The following is a 20,553-nucleotide window of genomic DNA, read 5'->3' as shown; positions in this document are numbered from 1 at the left end:
TATGTATAGCAAGTTCAGAAAATTAAAAAGAGCTAATTTCAAAGATACAGTTTTTCAACAGTATGCAGGTGTGTTTGTGTGACACTGGGAACTAAAATTATAAGTACTAGAAATCTAATCCAAAACTAACTTGTTGAAAATATACTTGAATTCCAAAGAAGAAAAGGTAGGCAAATTGTTCATCAGTTTTACTAGTTTCTTTATTTTTACTGCCTTTCTTGAATCATCTAAAAAGAATCAATGCAGCACATCTACAAGACAGGATCAAAGACCATGCACGAGGGCCCTTCATTTATAAATATTGAACTTCTCAATTGTTTTTACCAGTTTAATTTCATTTTAATGCAAGGATATAATAAATTGGAAGTTGCATAAGCTTTAATTGCTGGGTTTCCTTCAATTAACTCAAAACATGCTCCATACTAATATTAGGGCATTGTTGCCCTTAAGGGATGGGTTGTTCTGCATCACATGCAAGTGACACATTAAGGGCCACCAGAACAACCCTGAATCTAGCACACAGTCGCATGGAATCATAAAAATCACAGTAGAAAACTGACAGGGATTCAATGCGTATTAATGCAAGCTCTTCAGATGAAACATAACTACTCAAATCTTTTCTCCATCTTTTTCTCTCATATCCTATTAAATACTTTTTTTCTGGTTAATTAATGGGGTTTTTTATGAAGGGTTCCAATCCGAAATGTCACCTCTCCATGTTCTCCAGAGATGCTGTCTGACCCAGTTACCCCAGCACTTGGTGTCTATGTTTGTATACCAGCAACTGTAGTTCCTTGTTTATGCAAGTTCTTTTATGTATTCTTTACTCAAAAGTCCTAGTACTAAAGCATTCCATTTTATAAAAACGTTTGGATATCTTCAAAAAGCAAGCTGGTTGAAAATTGTGCCTTCACAAGCATCATCTCCATGGATCCTACACAGGGCAGAGGACAATGTTGAATATTACAGGGGTGAGAATATGGAGAAGAAGAAAACTGTTGATCTGAAGCCTCAGAAAAATGGGAGAAAAGTAGACTGGAAAATGGTTCAAATTCATGTCACAGTACCGATGTGCTGATTTGATCCATTATATTTTTGGAAGCATCTATTTGTTTTTTTAGCACTTTGGTTTTAAAAACATAGAACAGTATCACACAGGAACAGTTGTTTTGGGCCACAATGTCTGTGCTGAACACTACTGAGTTAAATTAATCTCCTCTGCCTGTGTGATTCATTCCCTGCATATTCATGTGATTAAAACAATATATATATATATATATATTTATTTTTACTGCTTTAAGTAATACCATTGTATCCTGATTTTCATTCATTACTGCCTCTAGGTCTTGAGGATAATTCCTGAGTCCCATACTCCCAGCAGTGAACTCCAATGGGAGTGCCAGTTAGTGATGATTCTACAGCACAGCAGCCTGATTTTCCAACTTGTGCTCCCTAAAGGATCAAGTCATCTCGACTATTTTTTTAAATCAGTTGCCTGATTTTTTGGATTGAACCTCCACAAATACTTTCAGAATCCCAAAAGTTAAAGAAAGGCAGTTGAGGTACAGATTTATATAAACAACATAAATATTTGTCAAAAAAACATGGAATCTATTCTTATTTAAAAGTGTTGACAAATGTTTTTGACTGTCAGCAGCCTTATGAGACCACATCCCTGTGACTATATGTGAGGCCAAGCTGTTGGTAACACCGTAAGGTTAGACATTGGAGGCCAAGGAATGAAAAGTCATTTAAGTGTTGAAGACCATGTGAGCCATGTGAGATGTCTCGGATGTAGGTTGGAAGGGAACAGAACGGAATGGGTGAGGGTGGGGGGTGGGGGGAGACAAAATAGGATTGAAATATTTGGAGATGAGTTTGGTGGTGCAGGAGTAGAAGGAAATAACGGGTCTGCCAGGATTCTGGGAAGGAAATAGAAACGGGCAGTGCGGGTTGGGGAATAAGATCTATGGAACCATGAGGCTATGGAGAGATCACTAGAGGTGATGAGATCAGTAACAGTCTGGGAGACGGTGGCCTGGTCTTGGTCTACGGTCAAGGGTATGAGGAGGTGCCTGAGAATTGGCACCTCTTGGTAGAGGTCAGTCTGTGAACTACAAGGGCACCTAACTTGTCAGTGGGTTTGATAGTTTACCAATAGTTGCAGAAACCCTTGTGCTGTTGATTAAGTTTGATCAGCTCATTTCTGCTCTGAGTAACTTACCATCACTTTTCATAATTAATTTATCTTGCTGGTTGTGCCTACAACCACCTTCCTGCCTCTGCCGCCACCTGTCCTAACAACTGCTCACCATTAAACTTATTGAAACTAATGCAGGATAACTTCTAGTGAGAGAATAGATTGGAATCTTCCTTTTCCACATTTTTTAACTAATGAGAGTGACTATATGTGTAGGAAGGAACTGCTGGTTTACACTAAAGATAGACACAAAATGCTGGAGTAATTCAGGTCAGGTAGCATCTCTGGAGAAAGGGAGTAGGTGATGTTTTGGGTCGAGACCCTTCTTAGGACAGGTCTGAAGAAGATTAACACAAAAAGCTGGAGTAACTCAGCGTGACAGGCAGCATCTCTGGAGAGAATGAATGGGTGACGTTTCGGGTCGAGAGCCTTCTTCAGAAGACCCTTCTGAAGAAGATTATATCCTTGTTAAAGACGATGAAGGATAGTACAATATTTTGGTAACACAAAGCATGTCTTAAAAGATGGATTGAATGAGGAAAGTAAATTAAAAGAAGAAAATAACCTGCTTGTTTGAATTACAGAATGTTTAATCTGGAACTCAACATCAATTGGCTAAAAAATTAGAATTTAGTGTGTCTCTTAGTAAATTGCGATGATCAGCTGAGAGATTCCCTTTGTTGACTGGGCAATATCAGAAGGCCTTGGGCCAGACCAGAGGGTGCAAATGGTATTTCCTACATGTCTATCCAGCCTGATAACAATGGAAATGAATGTGGTTGCACGATGGACTTTGCCAGATTTAACAATTAGATAGGTGGGAAATCAATACTCCAGGTTCATACTGACGCCTTGCACAAATCCCAAAATACAGCGCCAATGAGGCTCACACATCTTCCCACAAGAGGATGTCGGGTAAATTGCAATGAAAATACAATAAGATAAAATGAGTTACTCTAGGCCAAAAACCTACCAGCAACAGTTACTTGATAATGGTTAAGCTAAGGTTTCCTCCTACCCAGAACAAAAGCGAACAAAATAATGCGTGTGCACTCACTCCCTGCAGAATACTTGCAATGCTCAGGGCTCATGTTAGACATTTACAGTACCTGTTTGCAGTAAAAAGAAAAACAAATTAAACTGTCTAAATTGAAAAGGATGCTAAAAGCATGTGCTGGAAATATACAATGTGACTTTCGGCAACCAAGGGGGAGCAATTGGAGACATCTTGATTGAAGATCTACCTTTCAATTTCTTCTTTACCAAAACTCACCAATTTAATGTTAATTATGTTCTTTTAGTCTTTAACAGCACATGCCAGTCTAAAAGCTGTATATATGGAAATAATTTTGATTATAATTACATTAGAAATAAAGTTAGGCAAGAAAATACACTGGGAGATGGGAAATCCATTCGAATGACAATCTATCTTTTAGGAAAGCCCAGGGGTCAAGGATAAGTTCAGCTCTAGTTCTGTGGTGACTCATGAGATCAATACTGCAGATTCAAACATTATTGGGCACACCGTACTTGACAGGGAAGGAGATATGGTTAGCTTTGGAAGTAATGTGTGCCTTCTGTGGTCTCCTGATGAATGTACACAACGCTATCAGTGCAATCCTAAACCCGTCTTCTCTGTTTTAAGTGATCTTTGGTCAGGGGTGCTTTGAGAACATTTTTGAACCAATTTTCTGGCCTCTGGTCCGGGCACACAAACAATGTAGCCTGCCCAGTGTTGTGGTATCTTTCCGCTGTTCTGAGGTATCCGCGATGGCTAATCCATGACTTTAATGCATATAAACAGACCATGAGCTCAATGCTTGTTTATATTTCAAGCATTATTGTTCTCATTGATGTCCAGACCTTAGTTTGGTGTGCTGAAAGCAACAGTGAATTTCATAATTGAAATCGACTTTTTCTGAAAAATGGCTTTGCAGATATGGGAAGTGGCCTACATTTCAAGATCCTTATCATGTATCTTTACTGAGGGCTGTCAGTGTTTTACAGTGGGGCAAATTTGTTTAGCCCCGTCTATCATATGAGTCATACTTGTAGTGATGGGGGATTTCAATATGCAGGTAGACTGGGAAAATCATGTTGGTTCTGTGCCCCAAGAAAGAGAGTTTGCAGAGTGCCTCAGAGATGGATTCTTAGAGCAGCTTGTGTGCCTACCAGAGAAAGGGCAATTCTGGATTTAGTGTTGCCCAATGAACCAGATTTGATAAGAGAACTCGAGGAAAAGGAGCCGCTTGGAGGTAATGATCATAATATGATTAGTTTTAATCTGCAATTTGAGAGGGAGAAGGTTAAATCGGAAGTGTCAGTGTTGCAGTTGAACAAAGGGGACTATGAAGGCATGAGAGAGGAGCTGGCCAAGGTTGAATGATGGTGGAACAGCAATGGCAGGAATTTCTGGGGATAATCCAGAAGATGCAGGATCATTTCATTCCAAAGAGGAAGAAAGATTCTATGGGGGAGTATGAGGCAACCATGGCTGACAAGGGAAGTTAGGGATGGAATAAAACTAAAAGAAAAGATGTATAACACAGAAAAGTGTAGCAGGAAGCCAGAGGATTGGGAAACTTTCAAAGGACAACAGAAGGTAACAAAACGGGCAATAGGGGCTGAAAAGATGAAGTACGAGGGGAAGCTTGCCAAGAATATAAAGAAGAGGGATATAAAAGCTTCTTTAGATATGTTAAGGCAAAAAGATTAGCAAAGACAAATGTGGGTCCCTTGAAGGCAGACACGGGTGAAATTATTATAGATAACAAGGAAATGGCAGAAGAGTTGAACAGGTACTTTGGATCTGTCTTCACTAAGGAAGTCACAAACAATCTCCCAGATGTACTAGAGGACAGAGGAACTAGGGGGATAGAGGAACTGAAAGAAATTTGCATTAGGCGAGTATTGGGTAGACTGATGGGACTGAAGGTTGATAAATCCCCAGGGCCTGATGGTCTGCATCTCAGGGTTCTCAGGGAGGTGGCTCTAGAAATAGTGGACGCATTGGTGATCATTTTCCAATGTTCAATAGATTCAGGATCAGTTCCTGAACGCACCCTGGGAACTACACTCGCCCCCCTGCAGGACCTATACATCAGGAGGTGCAGATCAAGAGCAAGCAAGATTAGGAGGAACCCCTGCCACCCCAGCAACGGACTGTTCCAGATGCTACGGTCAGGCAAACGCCTCCGCTGTCATGCTGTGAAAATGGAGAGGATGAGACGGAGTTTCTTCCCACAGGCCATCAGGACTGTTAACTATTATAACTCCAGGGACTATATATTTTTTATTTTCTGTATTAATTTTAATTAATATGCTGTAATTGTAACTTTTTTTGCACAATCCGCAGGCTTGCCACTTTGATTTCACTGCACATCGTGTATGTGTATGTGACAAATAAACTTGACTTGACTTGGCTCTAGAAATAGTGGACGCATTGGTGATCATTTTCCAATGTTCAATAGATTCAAGATCAGTTCCTGTGGATTGGAGGATAGCTTATCCCACTTTTTTAAGAAAGGAGCGAGAGAGAAAATGGTGAATTACATCGGTGGTGGGGAAGATGCTGGAGTCAATTATTAAAGAGGTAATAACGGTGCATTTGGATAGCAGTAAAATGATAAGTCCAAGTCAGCATGGAATTGTGAAAGGGAAATCATGCTTGACAAATCTTCTGGAATTTTTTGAGGATGTGAGAAGTAAAATGGATGAAGGGGAGCCAGTGGATGTAGTGCATCTAGACTTTCAGAAAGCCTTTGATAAGGTCCCACACGGGAGATTGGTGAGCAAAATTAGAGCACATGGTATTGGGGGTAGGATGTTGACATGGATAGAGAATTGGTTGAAAGACAGGAAGCAAAGAGTAGGAGTAAACGGGTCGTTTTCAGAATGGCAGGCAGTGGCGAGTGGAGTGCCGCAAGGCTCGATGTTGGGGCCGCAACTATTCACCATATATATTAATGACTTGGATAAAGGAATTAGAAGTAACACTAGGAAGTTTGCAGATGACACAGAGCTGGGTGGCAGTGTGAACTGCGAAGAGGATGTTAGGAGGTTGCAGGGTGACCTGGACAGGTTGAGTGAGTGGACAGAGGCATGGCAGATGCAGTATAATATAGATAAATGTGAGGTTATCCACTTTGGCGGCAAAAACAAGGTGGCAGATTATTATCTCAATGGTGTCAGGTTAAGTAAGGGGGAAGTGCAGCGAGACGTGGGTGTCCTTGTACACCAGTCACTGAAAGTTGGCGTGCAGGTACAGCAGGCAGTGAAGAAAGCTAATGGCATGTTGAACTTCATAACGAGAGGATTTCAGTATAGGAGTAAAGAGGTTCTTCTGCAGTTGTATAGGGCCCTGGTAAGACCACATCTGGAGTATTGTGTACAGTTTTGGTCTCCTAATTTGAGGAAGGACATCGTTGTAATTGAGGCAGTGCAGCGTAGGTTCACGAGATTGATCCCTGGGATGGCGGGACTGTCATATGAGGAAAGATTGAAAAGACTGGACTTGTATTCACTGGAGTTTAGAAGGATGAAAGGGGATCTTATAGAGACATATAAAATTATAAAAGGACTGGACAAACTAGATGTAGGAAAAATGTTCCCAATGTTGGTGGAATCCAGAACCAGGGTCCACAGTCTTAGAATAAAGGGGAGGCCATTTAAAACTGAGGTGGGAAGGAACTTTTTCACCCAGAGAGTTGTGAATTTGTGGAATTCTCTGCCATAGAGGGCAGTGGAGGCCAAATCACTGGATGGATTTAAGAGAGAGTTGGATAGAACTCTAGGGGCTAGTGGAATCAGGGGATATGGGGAGAAGGCAGGCACGGGTTAATGATTGTGGATGATCAGCCGTGATCACAATGAATGGCGGTGCTGGCTCAACGGGCCGAATGGCCTCCTCCTGCACCTATTTTCTATGTTTCTATGTTTCTAAATTAGTAAAATTGTGCCTTGATCTCTCAGTCCCTGGATATGTGTTGTCTGCACACTGCTGCTCAATGACTAAAGCTAGAGTGGATTTAGCAGAGGCTGAACTGTTTTCCATTTAACCTGTAGATTAGCTCCATTCTGGCAGAATTCTTGACCTGTGAGAGCAAAGTGGCAGTCTGGTCTGTCATTGTTGGCATGCAAGGGTCTTTCTATTCCAGCTCTTGTTAGGGACTGGAAGTTGCTTGTGCATGACTTATTTTAATGTATGATAGCTGTAGCATGGTCATCCCAGAGTGCCATCCCCTCACCAATGGGCTGGGCTGGGTTGTGGGAGTGGGCTCAGGTGGGCACTGTGGCAAGTTCCATAGGTGAGGGAAAGCCTATAGAGTGAAGATCAGCCTGGGTGACCCCATTCCCTCTCAGCTTTCTTCCACTTCATTTCCCCCCCTCATTTATAGAGTCAGAATGCACGGAGAGAGGGGCTTCAGCCCACCGAGTTCACATTGATTAGCAAGCATCTATCCGAGAGTATCCTATACTAATCCTATAGTAATTCTATTTTATTTTCCCCACATTCCCTTCAACTCTCTCTAGATTTTATCTATTACCCTTGGAGCACTTTACAGTGGCCAAATAACCCACAAATCTGCATGTCTTTCTGCGGGCAGTAACCCACACAGTCATAGGCCCAAACACCACACACACAACATTACAATTAAGGCTGACTGTGCCACGATGCCTCCACATTCCTTTCCCTTGTGGTTGCCCAGGATTCCTGCTCCTGCTTCCCTCCCATCTTCCAGCAAGTGGCCCAGATCCCTGAACCTCTCCCTGACAATAGTGGGGATTGGAACCGCAGAAGTGATGCTGCCCGATGTCCACGGATGATGGTCTGCAGGACTTAATTACTCACATACCACAACACAGATAGAAGTCATTGTTCCATAGACTCCAGCAACACAATCTTAACAGTTGCACTTGCCCTCTTACTTACCTATAGCCCTGCAATTTATTCTCTCTGTCGCATATTGATCAGTCTCCCTTTGAATCTTTCATTTAAATTAGCCAATAAATACGCCAGCACATGTTTGGGACTCTGCCAATGGAGGCAGATTCGCCCTCTTGGAGCATCTCATTAAGCTGCTACCTTGCCCAGCACCTTGCATCCACCAGTCACGCTTGCTGGAGGCAGGAAGGCACGGTCTGTATTTAACGCACCTGTTAACACTGGTGCCATGCAGTCGAATATTATTATTGCAACAACAAATTCTCCTGCTGGTATCCACCTGGGTAATTAATTTTATTAAGAAAGAACGTGATTTCTTTAAAACATCTTCCTTCTTGTGATCTGATTTGAGGACCAGGTGAAGTATCGATGTAGATCTGACAATAGCCATTTTAGCCATTTTCACATTTTTTACCTGTTTTGCACCGGCTTCAAGTTGGATTGGCGGCTGCTGTCGATGTAAGAGCAGTGGTTACACCAAGATCCTACCAGGAAATTTGAGAACCAAACATTTATTTATTATAGTCTTTCATCTTTGTTTCACATCAGAGCATCTTACATCAATGTCATGGCTTTTGATAAATCTCTATGGGCCAATGCCTTAATTTATTTAACGTTCAAATAAAGGACTCTATTAACCCTATCAATGTCACAATAAAGCTGGAAGTTATATAAAGATTTTCTCAGATAGCTAGATGATATTTGTTAGCTGATGTAACTACTGAATGCAGAGATGCTTTGAAATGTATAATGTGCTTTTCTTTTCAGATTAAATACTAGATTACCAAAAATATTAAGTCAAACTATAATTAAGAGTTATAAGAATCTAAATATTAGTGGTGTCTTCAGTAAGAGTCATACACCATGGAAACAGGCCCAACTTGCCGAAGCTGCCCAAGATGCCCCATCTATACTAGTCCTACCTTACTGCATTTGGCCCATATCCACCAAAACCTTTCCTAGCCATTTAACTGTGCAAATGTCTTTCAAATGTTGTTACAGTACCTGCCTCAACTACCTCCTCTGGAAGCTCATTCCGTATACTACCCTCTGTGTGAAAAGGTTACCCCTTGAGTTCCTTTTAAATCTTTTCCCTCTGACCTTAAATCTACGTCCTCTGGTTCTTGATTCCGACAGTATAAGATTACAAATCATGTACACAGTGAAAAATAAACTACTGAAGGACCATCTCTGTGTCCCAACCGGAAATGTCTGCCAATTTCCCTCCACAGACCCGTTGAGTTATTCCGGCGGTTTGTTTTCTTTTTCAAGATTCCTGTGGTGGTAGCGCAGCGGTAAAGTTGCTGCCTTGGAGCGCAAGAGACCCGAGTTCGATCCTAACTACGGCTGCTTGTCTATATGAAGTTTGTACGTTCTCCCCGTGACCTGCTTGTCTATATGAAGTTTGTACGTTCTCCCCGTGACCTGCATGGGTATTTTCTGGGAAGCGCAGGTTTCCATCCACACTCCAAAGATGTACAGGTTTGTAGGCTAATTGGTTTGGTAAAATTGTAAATTGTCCCTAGTATGTGTAGGATAGTGTTAGTGTGCAGGGATCACTGGTCGGCGCAGGTCGGTGGGATGAAGGGCTTGTTTCCACACAGTATCTCTAAACTAAACTAAATCTGCAATCTTTTGTGTAGCCATTTACACAGTTGAGATGGAGGAACACTGCTGGCAACTTGATAGTATATTAGTCAAGTCAAGTCAAATTTATTTGTCACATACACATACACGATGTGCAGTGAAATGAAAGTGGCAATGCCTGCGGGTTGTGCACAAAAAGAATTACAGTTACAGCATATAAATAAAGTTAATAAGTTACTATTAGTGTTGACAAAAATTTAGTCTCTGGGGTTATAAAAGTTGACAGTCCTGATGGCCTGTGGGAAGAAGCTGGGGTCCCTCATGATCTTGCTTGCTCTGGATCTGCACCTCCTGATGTATAGGTCCTGCAGGGGGACGAGTGTAGTTCCCATGGTGCGTTCTGCCGAACGCACTACTCTCTGCAGGGCCATCCTGTCCTGGGCAGAGCTGTTCCCAAACCAGACTGTAATGTTGCCGGACAGGATGATCTCTACAGCCCCAGAGTAGAAGCAATGAAGGATCCTCAGAGACACTCTGAATTTCCTCAGTTGTCTAAGGTGGTAAAGGCGCTGCTTAGCCTTACCCACCAGTGCGGCAATGTGCGTTGCCCACGTCAGATCCTCTGCGATGCGAACTCCCAAGTATTTAAAACTGCTCACCCTATCCACAATAGACCCATTTATCTCCAGTGGCGTGTACGTCCTTGGATGTTTAGCCCTTCTGAAGTCCACAATCAGCTCCTTTGTTTTAGAGACATTCAAGAGGAGGCTATTGTCCTGACACCAGAGTGCCAGATCAGCCACCTCCTCCCGGTAGGCCTTCTCATCGTTGTTGGAGATCCGGCCCACCACCACAGTGTCATCAGCAAACTTGATGATGGAGTTTGAGCTGAACCTGGCCCCACAGTCAAGTGTGTACAGGGAGTACAGTAGGGGGCTAAGGACGCAGCCCTGGGGGGGATCCTATGTTCAGGGTGAGGGAGCTAGATGTGTGTTCCCCCATCCTGACCACTTGGGGCCTGGCAGTGAGAAAGTCCAGGACCCAGGCACACAGAGGGGTGCTAAGCCCCAGTTCCAGCAGCTTCTCAACCAGTCTGCTGGGGACTATTGTGTTGAATGCTGAACTAAAGTCAATGAACAGCATCCTCACATAGCCCCCCTGGCTGTCCAGATGAGAGAGAGCGGTGTGTAGAACCTGGGAGACCGCATCATCCGTGGACCTGTTCGGCCGGTATGTGAACTGTAGTGGGTCCATGTTGCGAGGAAGGAGGGCGCAGATGTGCTTCTTGACTAGTCTCTCAAAGCATTTCATGACAACCGAGGTGAGGGCCACCGGTCGGTAGTCATTTAAACACGCTGGAGAGGCATTCTTTGGCACCGGTACAATGATGGATCTTTTGAAGCATGCAGGGACCACGGACTTTGCCAAGGAGAGGTTGAATATTGTGGTGAGCACTGGAGCAAGCTGAGTAGCACAAGACTTTAGTACTCGCCCAGATATACCATCTGGGCCTCCAGCTTTCCTCGTGTTCACACGCGTCAGAGCCCACCTCACCTCATGCTCGGACACCGAGAATGTGTGCACATCCCCGGCGGTGGATCCCCCTCCAGCCTCGCTAGCCAGCGCCCCTTCGGTGCTGTTTTTAGACGGCGAGCTGGTGGTGTTACCCGTCTCAAACCGTGCATAAAAAGAGTTCAGGTCATCAGCTAAGGAGGAGCCGGCACTTCCGGTTGAGGGGGTGCTGGACCTGTAGCTAGTTATAGTCCGTAGCCCCTGCCAAAGGCGCCTGGTGTCCTGCCGCTCCATCTGTGACTCCATCTTGTCCCGGTACCTCCTTTTTGCATCCTTCACTGCCCTTCGCAGTCGGTAGGACTCTCCCTTGTAGTCGTCCATGTTGCCGGATGCCAGACCGGAGTTGTAAGCATTCAAGGCCACGCGAATGGACCTGTCCACCCAGGGTTTTTGGTTAGGGAAGATACTGACCCTTACCGTGGGGATGATGGTATCGGCTATTGTGGCAATGAAGTCCGTAACCGCTTCCGCAAACTCATTTACGTCTCTGGAACTTGCTTGGAACATGTTCCAGTCGACTTCGCTCAGTGCATCCTGCAGCATGGCCTCTGAATGGTCAGCCCACCGCTTTACATCCCTCGTCACTGTCGCTTCCCGTACTATCCGTTGTTTGTACTCCGGCAGCAGGAAAATGGCAGCGTGGTCAGATTTCCCATTAGAGGTATCTTCAGTATTTTCAAAGGGACTGAGGCCTGAATGAAACAATGTTTTATCCTAATGACTTGCAATAATACATTAGCCTTCCTTCAGTGGCATAACTCATTTGTACAGTCATAATAGAATGTTGGACTCAATCACGTACAGTATGTATATTCTCTAACCAGTGACACCATAATTCAGTTTCCCATGTACACAACTGGTTTCTACAACACTAGCAGTTGTAACGCTGCACTGGCAGTTTGAAAAGATCTCATTATGTGCGCAGGATTCAATTGGCAACTCTCACTCTGACTATTGGCTCCATCAAGGTTGCCTACAAGTTTGAACAGACTGTTTCACACGTTGACAATATTAATTGCGTCCTTTAACATCAATCAGTGCTGCAATTCATTAAAATACATTCTAGCAGTTATGTCTCCTTGAGTACCACTTCTGTGGAACTGGAAGCTCATGTGTAGCTAACATTTTGACATTTTCTGCATCAAGGTCTGTTTATTTAATGGGGCTGCAACATGAATCCATGGCCATACTAAATGTTCCCAAGGCCCTATGCCCCCCTCTCTGCCCACTTCTGCTCATGGAAGGACATTGCCTGGACTCACTTGCTAATTCAATAAACAAAAATAACTGGACCCCTCACCTCCTGGTATGCTTTCATGCAGTTTTACACAGCATTTGCCAACTGAGCAACTGTGAAGGAAAATAACTGCAGATGATGGTTCAAATTGAAGGTAGACACAAAATGTTGGAGTAACTCAGCAGGTCAGGCAGCATCTCAGGAGAGAAGGAATCTCTCCTGAGATGCTGCCTGACCTGCTGAGTCACACCAGCATTTTGTGTCTAAATGGAACTGTGAAGCATCAAAGTTGCATCACATCACGGGTAAATAACATCAATTAAAACTCATTAGGAATTTGAAGACATGATTAGCAAGTTTGCAGATGACACAAAAGTAGGTGGGATTGTAGACAGTGAAGATGGTAATCAAAATTACAGCACGATCTTGATCTTCTGGGTAAGTGGGCTGAGGAATGGCAAACAGAGTTTAATACAGATAAGTATGAGGTATTGCAAGTGGTACGTCAAAACGGCAAAACAAACAAAGTGAATGGTAGGGCCGTGGGGAATGCTGTGGAGCAGAGGTTTTAAGTTCAAGTTTATTATTGTCATGTGTACCAAGGTACAGAGAAATCAGATGAGTAATATAATCAAGTTAAACTCAAGTGCAATGGGTAGAGCAGAAAGGAAGTTACAGCATGCAGAATATAGTCCTTGGCATTGTTGAGTATCAGTTCCATATACAAGATCCAATGTATGCGATGGGGTGGAGATGAATCAGACAAAACCCTAGCTTATAGGATTGCCATTCAGAAACCTAATAACAGAGGGGAAGCTGGTCCTGAGTCTGGGGGAGCATGCTTTCTACCTTCTGTACCTTTTTCCCAATGGGAGCTGGGAGAAGAAGGAATAATTGAGGTAGAACAAGTCTTTGATTATGTTGGAAACATAAAAACATAGAAAATAGGTGCAGGAGGGGGCCATTTGGCCCGTCGAGCCAGCATCGCTATTCATTGTGGTCATGGCTGATCATCCACAATCAGTAACCTGTGCCTGCCATCTCCCCATCATATCATATCATATCTATACAGCCGGAAACAGGCCTTTTCGGCCCACCAAGTCCGCGCCGCCCAGTGATCCCCGCACATTAACATTATCCTACACCCACTAGGGCCAATTTTTACATTTACCCAGCCAATTAACCTACATACCTGTACGTCTTTGGAGTGTGGGAGGAAACCGAAGATCTCGGAGAAAACCCACGCAGGTCACGGGGAGAACGTACATACTCCTTACAGTGCAGCATCCATAGTCAGGATTGAACCTGAGTCTCCAGCGCTGCATTCGCTGTAAAGCAGCAACTCTACCGCTGCGCTACCGTGCCGCCCTATCCCCATATCCCTTGATTCTGCTAGCCTCTGGAGCTCTATCAAACTCTCTTTTAAATTCATCCAGTGAATTGGCCTCCACTGCCTTCTGTGGCAGAGAATTCCACAAATTCGCAACTCTAGGTGAAAATGTTTTTTCTCATCTCAGTTTTAAATGGCCTCCACTTTATTCTGAGACTGTGTCCCCTGGTTCTGGACTCCCCCAACATTGGGAACATTTTTCCTTCATCTAGCTAGTCCAGTCCTTTTATAATTTTATATGTTTCTATAAGATCCCCTCTCATCCTTCCAAATTCCAGTGAATACAAGCCCAGTCTTTCCAATCTTTCCTCATATGACAGTCCCGCCATGCCGGGGATTAACCTCGTGAACCTATGCTGCACTGCCTCAATAGCAAGGATGTCCTTCCTCAAATTAGGAGACCAAAACTGTACAAAATACTCCAGATGTGGTCTTACCAGGGCCCCATACAACTGCAGAAGGACCTCTTTACTCCTATACTCAAATCTTCTCGTTATGAAGGCCAACATGCCATTAGCTTTCTTCACTGCCTGCTGTACCTGCACACCAACTTTCAGTGATTGGTGTACAAGGACATCCAGGTCTCGCTGCACTTCACCCTTACCTAACCTGACACCAATAAGATAATAATCTGCCTCCTTGTTTTTGCCGCCAAAGTGGATAACCTCACATTTATCTACATTATACTGCATCTGCCACGCAACTCCCCACTCACTCAACCTGTCCAGGTCACCCTGCAACTTCCTAACATCCTCTTTGCAGTTCACACTGCCACTCAGCTTTGTGTCATCCTCAACACTTGCTGGTGTTACTTCTAATTCCTTCATCCAAATCATTAATATATATGGTAAGCAGTTGCGGCCCCAGCACCGAGCCTTGCGGCACTCCACTAGCCACTGCCTGCCATTCTGAAAAGGACTCTTTGCTTCCTGTCTGCCAACCAATTCTCTATCCATGTCAATACCATGTGCTCTAATTTTGCTCACCAATCGCCCGTGTGGGACCTTACCAAAGGCTTTCTGAAAGTCTAGATACACTACATCCACTGGCTCCCCTTCATCCATTTTACTTGTCATACCCTCAAAAATTCCAGAAGATTAGTCAAGCATGATTTCCCTTTCATAAATCCATGCTGACTTGGACTTGTCCTTTTACTGCTATCCAAATGCACCGTTATTACCTCTTTAATAATTGAATCCAGCATCTTCCCCACCACTGATATCAGGCTAACTGGTCTGTAATTCCCCGTTTTCTCTCTTGCTCCTTTCCTGAAAAGTGGGATAAGCTATCCTCCAATCCACAGGAACTGATCTTGAATCTATTGAACATTGGAAAATGATCACCAATGCGTCCACTATTTCTAGAGCCAAGTCAAGTCAAGTTTATTTGTCACATACACATACACGATGTGCAATGAAATCAAAGTGGCAATGCCTGCGGATTGTACAAAAAAAGTTACAATTGCAGCATATAAATTAAAATTAATACAGAAAAGAAAAAAAATGTAGTCCCTGGAGTTATAATAGTTAACAGTCCTGATGGCCTGTGGGAAGAAACTCCGTCTCATCCTCTCCGTTTTCACAGCGTGACAGCGGAGGCGTTTGCCTGACCGTAGCATCTGGAACAGTCCGTTGCTGGGGTTGCAGGGGTCCCTCCTAATCTTGCTTGCTCTTGATCTGCACCTCCTGATGTATAGGTCCTGCAGGGGGGCGAGTGTAGTTCCCAGGGTGCGTTCTGCCAAACGCACAACTCTCTGCAGGGCCTTCCTGTCCTGGGCAGAGCTGTTCCCAAACCAGACTGTGATGTTGCCGGGCAGGATGCTCTCTACAGCCCCAGAGTAGAAGCATTAAAGGATCCTCAGAGACACTCTGAATTTCCTCAGCTGTCTGAGGTGGTAAGGGTGCTGCTTTGCCTTACCCACCAGTGCGGCAATGTGTGTTGTCCATGTCAGATCCTCTTTGATGTGGACTCCCAGGTATTTAAAGCTGCTCACCCTATCCACAGTAGACCCATTTATTTCCAGTGACGTGTACGTCCTTGGATGTTGAACCCTTCTAAAGTCCACAATCATCTCCTTAGTTTTTTGACATTTAAGAGGAGGTTATTGTCCTGACACCAGAGTGCCAGATCAGCCACCTCCTCCCGGTAGGCTTCTCATCGTTGTCGGAGATCCGGCCCACCATCACAGTGAAATCAGCAAACGTGATGATGGAGTTGGAGCTGAACCTGGCCACACAGTCATGTGTGTACAGGGAGTACAGTAGGGGGCTAAGGACGCAACCCTGGGGGGATCCTGTGTTCAGGGTGAGGGGGCTGGATGTGTGTTCCCCCATCCTGACCACTTGGGGCCTGGCGGTGAGAAAGTCCAGGACCCAGGCACACAGAGAAGTGTTAAGCCCCAGTTCCAGCAGCTTCTCAGCAAGTCTGGTGGGACTATGGTATTGAAAGCTGAACTAAAGTCAATGAACAGAATCCTCACATAGCCCCCCCTGGCTGTCCAGATGAGAGAGAGCGGTGTGCAGAACCTGGGAGAACGCATCATCCGTGGACCTGTTCGGACGGTATGCGAACTGTAGTGGGTCCATATTGCAAGGAAGGAGGGCACAGATGTGATTCTTGATTAGCCTCTTGAAGCATTCATGACAACCGAGGTGAGGGCCACCGGTCGGTAGTCATTCAAACACGCTGGAGAGGCATTCTTTGGCACCGGTACAATGATGGATCTTTTGAAGCATGCAGGGACCACGGATTTGGCCAAGGAGAGGTTGAATATTGTGGTGAGCACTGGAGCAAGCTGAGTAGCACAAGACTTTAGTACTCTCCCAGCTATACCATCAGGGCCTCCAGCTTTCCAGTAGACAATAGTCAATAGTCAATTTATTTGTCACATACACATAAATGTGCAGTGAAATGAAAAATTACCCGCAGTTCAACAATAAGACCAATAAGAATAAGCAATAAAAATATGCAATAACACATACAATCATAAACCAACACCAAACAAAAGAAACATCCATCGCAGTGAGTCTCCTCCAGTCCCTCCTCACTGTGATGGAAGGCCAGAATGTCTTTTTCTCTTCCCCTGCCGTCTTCTCCCGCGGTCAGGCTGTTGGAGTTGCCACATCGGGGCGGTCGGGGCTCCCGACATTGAAACACCACGCCGGAGTGTGAAAGGCCCGCGGCTGGCCGCCCCAAGCCCCGCGATTCGGGGCGGGCGAAGACGCTGCCGCTGTCGGAGCTCCTCGTGTTCACACGCGTCAGAGAGAGCTAGATAGAGCTCTTAAGGATAGCGGAGTCAGGGGGTATGAGGAGAAGGCAGGAACGAGGTACTGATTGGGAATGATCAGCCATGACCACATTGAATGGCGGTGCTGGCTCGATGGGCCGAATGGCCTACTCCTGCACCTATTGTCTATTGTCTGCTCGGACAGCGAGAATGTGTGAACATCCCCGGCGGTGGATCCCCCTCCAGCCTCGCTAGCCAGCGCCCTGCCGGTGTTGTTTTTAGATGGCGAGCTAGGAGTGATGCTACCCGTCTCAAACCGTGAGTAAAATGAGTTCATGTCATCAACTAAGGAAGTGCCGGCACTTCCGGTGGAGGAGGGGCTGCTCCAGTAGTTAGTTATAGTCCGTAGCCCCTGCCAAAGGCGCCTGGTGTCCTGCTGCTCCCACTGCGACTCCATCCTGTCCCTGTACCTCCTTTTTGCGTCCTTCACCACCTTTCGCAGTCGGTAGGATTCCTCCCCGAGTACCCTGGGATGCAGACAATAGACAATAGGTGCAGGAGGAGGCCATTCGGCCCTTCAAGCCAGCACCGCCATTCAATGTGATCATGGCTGATCATTCTCAATCAGTACCCCGTTCCTGCCTTCTCCTCATACCCCCTGACTCCGCTATCCTTAAGAACTCTATCTAGCTCTCTCTTGAATGCATTCAGAGAATTGGCCTCCACTGCCTTCCGAGGCAGAGAATTCCATAGATTCACAACTCTCTGACTGAAAAAGGTTTTCCTCATCTCCGTTCTAAATGGCCTACCCCTTATTCTTAAACTGTGGCCCCTTGTTCTGGACTCCCCCAACATTGGGAACATGTTTCCTGCCTCTAACGTGTCCAACCCCTTAATAATCTTACACATTTCGATAAGATCCCCTCTCATCGTTCTAAATTCCAGTGTATACAAGCCTAGTCGCTCCAGTCTTTCAACATATGACAGTCCCGCCATTCCGGGAATTAACCTAGTAAACCTACGCTGCACGCCCTCAATAGCAAGAATATCCTTCCTCAAATTTGAAGACCAAAACTGCACACAGTACTCCAGGTGCGGTCTCACTATCAGGCCCTGGGGATTTATCAATCTTCAGTCCCATCAGTCCACCCAATACTATTTCTCGCCTAATGCAAATTTCTTTCAGTTCCTCTACCCCCTAGATCCTCTGTCCTCTAGTGCATCTGGGAGATTGTTTGTGCCTTCCTTAGTGAAGACAGATCCGAAGTACCTGTTCAACTCTTCTGCCATTTCCTTGTTACCCATAATAATTTCACCCGTGTCTGCTTTCAAGGGACCCACATTTGACTTTGCTACTCTTTTTCTCTTAACATATCTAAAGAAGCTTTTACGGTCCTTCTTTATATTCTTGACCAGCTTCCCCTCATACTTCATCTTTTCAGCCCGTATTGCCCGTTTTGTTACCTTCTGTTGTCCTCTGAAACTTTCCCAATCTTCTGGCTTCCCGCTCCTCTTTGCTGTGTTATACATCTTTTCTTTTAGTTTTATTCCATCCCTAACTTCCCTTGTCAGCCACGGTTGCCTCCTACTCCCCTTAGAATCTTTCTTCCTCTTTGAAATGAAATGATCCTGCGTCTTCCGGATTATGCCCAGAAATTCCTCCCATTGATGTTCCACCGTCATTCCTGCTAGGATCCCTTTCCAGTCGACCTTGGCCAGCTCCTCTCTCTCAGGAGGACTGTGGGAGAACTGGGAAGGGGGAGGGGAAGGGAGGGACAGAGGTGCTATCTAAAGTTAGAGAAGTCAATGTTCAGACCGCTGAACTGTAAGCTACCCAAGCGAAATATGAGGTGCTGTTCCTACAATTTGTGGTGGGCCTCACTATGACACTGGAGGAGTCCTATGACAGAAAGGTCAGACTGGGAGTGGGAGGGGGAGTTGAAGTGCTCAGCCACCGGGAGATCAGGTTGGTTAAGGCAGACTGAGTGAAGGTGTTGAGCGAAACGATCGCCGAGCCTGCGTTTGGTCTTGCCGATGTAGAGAAGTTGACATCTGGAACAGCGGATACAATAGATGAGGTTGGGGGAGGTGCAGGTGAACCTCTGCCTCACCTGGAAAGACTGTATGGGATGGAGTCGAGGGGGGAGGTAAAAGGACAGGTGTTGCATCTCCTGCGGTTGCTGGGGAAAGTGCCTGGGGAGGGGGTGGTTTGGGTAGGAAGGGATGAGTTATGGAGGGAACGGTCTCTGCGGAAAGCAGAAAGGGGAGGAGATGGGAAGATGTGGCCAGTGGTGAGATCCCATTGGAGGTAACGGAAATGTTGGAGGATAATTTGTTGGATACGCTGGCTGATGGGGTGGATGGTGAGGACAAATGGGACTCTGTCCTTGTTACGAATGGGGGGAGGGGGAGCAAGAGCGGAGCTGCCGGATATAGAGGAGGCCCTAGTGAGAGCCTCATCTATAATGGAAGAGGGGAAGCCATGTTTCCTAAAGAATGAGGACATCTCTGATGCCCTAGTGTGAAACACCTCATCCTGGGCACAGATGCGGCGTAGACGGAGGATTTGGGAGTAGGGGATAGACTTTTTGCGGGAGACAGTGGGAAGAAGTGTAGTCCAGATAGCTGTGGGAGTCAGTGGGTTTGTAGTAGATGTCGGTCACTAGTCTGTCTCCTGTGATGGAGATGGTGAGATCCAGAAATGGTAGGGAGATGTCGGAGATGGTCCAAGTATATTTAAGAGCAGGATGGAAATTAGTGGTGAAATGTATGAAGTCAGTGAGTTCTGCATGGGTACAAGAGGTAGCACCAATGCAGTCATCAATGTAGCGGAGGTAGAGTTCGGGGATGGGGCCTGGAACAGGGATTGTTCAACGTACCCAACGTTGGGTAGGCAGGAGGCGGCATAGCTAAGAGGCAGGCGTAGCTAAGACCCAATTATTGTAAGATGTGGATCAGTTACTTTTCCAATTTAAGTAACTAACCCACAAGAGTCAAAAGAGTCAAGAATGTTTTATTGTTATATGTCCCAGATAGACAATGAAATTCGTACTTGCAGCAGCACAACAGGAATATGTAAATATAGTGCACTGTAAAGAATATAATAAATGAGAGAGAAAAAAAAATTCAGTGTGTATATATATTGTGATGTCTTGAGAGGTCGGGAGCTTTTCCCTTGAAGGTTGGGAGGTGTGGGTGCCGGAAATGAAGACAGAAAAGTTCTTGTTTTCAAACTTAAATTCCATATATTTAGTCTTTTCCAAAAACAGGTAAACTTAATTGTTTGCAGACAGGTACACAAAACCAAAACAGGTAGTTAAATCAAAACTGTAGCTTGCTGCCTTCTTACAAAATATAACTCAAACACTGCTTCTCTCCCTCTCTGCTCCAGTCGTTG

General features: G+C 45.0%; 1 protein-coding gene across 2 annotated transcripts in view; it reads left to right on the top strand.

Annotated features, from left to right (window-relative positions):
• Nucleotides 1-20,553, top strand: part of tp73 (tumor protein p73) — a 222,544-nt gene that overhangs the window by 89,952 nt on the left and 112,039 nt on the right. The window lies entirely within an intron of this gene.

The sequence above is a fragment of the Rhinoraja longicauda genome, chromosome 30 (genome assembly GCF_053455715.1).
Source record: "Rhinoraja longicauda isolate Sanriku21f chromosome 30, sRhiLon1.1, whole genome shotgun sequence".
NCBI lineage: Eukaryota > Metazoa > Chordata > Chondrichthyes > Rajiformes > Arhynchobatidae > Rhinoraja > Rhinoraja longicauda.
The sequence above is the reverse complement of the archived record's forward strand: the minus strand, read 5'-3'. Positions and strand labels throughout refer to the sequence as shown.